Raw genomic sequence first — 2,036 nt, 5'->3', positions numbered from 1 at the left:
CCCGAAACCCCTCCAGCCTAAACGCAGGTATCTGTGCCCCTCACAAACCCCCTAGGCCACGATGGGACCCCTCCAAACTCGACATAGTTATCTGAGCTTCCCCCCCCCCTAAGTCCCCCAGGACCCCTCTTGCCTGGATGAAGGTATCTGTGCCCCCCACAAACCCCTAAGCCCCACCAACATCCCTATAGCCTGGAAGTAGGTATCTGTGCACCCTCACAAACCCACTGATCCTCCCAGCGACCCTAAAGCATGGACATAGGTATCTGTACCCCAAAATGCCCCAAAGCAACCCTGGAACCCCTACAGCCTCAAAATAGGTATCTGTGCCCCCCCACAACTCTCAAATACCCTCACAACCCCTCCAGCCTGGAAGTAGATATTTGTGACCTCCAGGAACCCCCTAAGCCCTCACCAGGGCTTCTCCAGCCCGAACATAGGTATCTCTGCCTCCCACAAGCCCCCTAAGACCCATAGGTGCCCCACCAGCCTGGCTGTAGCTATATGTATGCCACACAAACCCCTAAGCTCCCCGGGGCCCCCTCCAACCAGGACATAGGTATCTGCACAACCACAACTCTTTAAGTCCCCCAGGGATCCCTCCAGACCATGCATAGGTTTCTGTGCCCCTCACCAACTCCCTAAACCCCCAGGGACCACTACAGCTGGACGTATGTGTCTGTGCTAACCACAACCCCCTAAGCCATCCAGGGAACTCTCCAGCCCGGATGTAGATATTTGTGTCCCCTATGAAGTCCCTAATCCCCACCGGAATCCCTCCAGCCTAGACGTAGCTATCTGTTCCCCTCACTACCCCTAAGTCCCAGCAGGGATCTCTACAGCCTTTACGTAGGTGTGATGCTCTGTGCATTACCCTGCGTGGCCACACAGTGTCACTGTTGCTCCATGCAGGAAATGCTCTGTGAATTACTGTGATGGAGTAGGGACTGTCTGCGTGGGGGATGGGAGAGCAGGGGGTGACTTTATTAGGGGGTTTGTGAGGCGTACAGATGCCTACATCTGGGCTTGCGGGTTCCCTGGGGGGCTTTGAGGTTTCTGGGGAGCACAGATACCTTTATCCAGGCTAGATGGGTCCCGGTGGGATTAGGGGGTTGTGGGGAGCACAGATACCTATGTAAGCAGAAGCAGGATGTACTCTACCTTGACATCTGGTGGTGAATTATGGAGAGTGTGGAAAAGAATTTCAGGGACTGATCGTGTTTGCATAGGCACACCCATCCCTCCTGACATGGCAACGACAGACTGGGATGGCTGCTTTGGCAGCTGTGGTATCCTCGGTTTATTTGTTGTTGGGGCATGAGATGTGGAGTGTTGTCACCCTGATTGTGTGGATGAGGAACTGTGAAACTGCTTTGAGACAGGGATTCTCACCATCACTTGAGTGGCACTCGCTAGACAAGGGAGTGAGCTCCTTGGGTGAACTAAAAACATGAATTGCATTTTTTTTTTCTTTTAGGAGTTGAAGAGTAAAGCTGAAATTTGATTCTTCTAACAATTGAAGTCCTAGGTTCCTGAGCTGAAGTCACTGAAGAGCTTTGTTAGCCAGTAAGAGAGTCTGAAGTTATATTGTGGAGCAGAGCAGCTGACAGAGAGAAGCAGTTTGTGGGATGGTTGGAATAGCCCACGGAGTGATTTGAGCTGAGTAGTTTTTTAGGACAGCTGGAGCAGATCACCGGTCGGGTGGCAGAACAGAGTAGTTGGTGGACTGAGCTGAGCAGTTCATGGGGAAGGCGAAAGCAGAATCCCACAGAAAGGCAGGGCAGTCAGCAGTGGACCACTTAAAGTGCTCCTTTCTACCCAGGCTGGCAGGGGGAAAAGCCCTGCAGATAGACTCTTTAACTCTGGGGTTGCGCAACTGTGGGTGATTTTGGGGTTGCTGGACTCTTGAAACATTTGAGGTATTGGACTTTGGAGTCTTGGGGTGATTTGGGGATTGCTAGACTCAAGAGCCCAGGGAAAAGGACACGGCCTAATTGAGGTGTTTTCCCAATTTAATGCTATGTTGTTTATCTCAC

Source organism: Gopherus flavomarginatus, unplaced genomic scaffold, assembly GCF_025201925.1.
Source record: "Gopherus flavomarginatus isolate rGopFla2 unplaced genomic scaffold, rGopFla2.mat.asm mat_scaffold_55_arrow_ctg1, whole genome shotgun sequence".
Classification (NCBI taxonomy): Eukaryota; Metazoa; Chordata; order Testudines; family Testudinidae; genus Gopherus; species Gopherus flavomarginatus.
Note: the sequence above shows the minus strand (reverse complement) of the source record.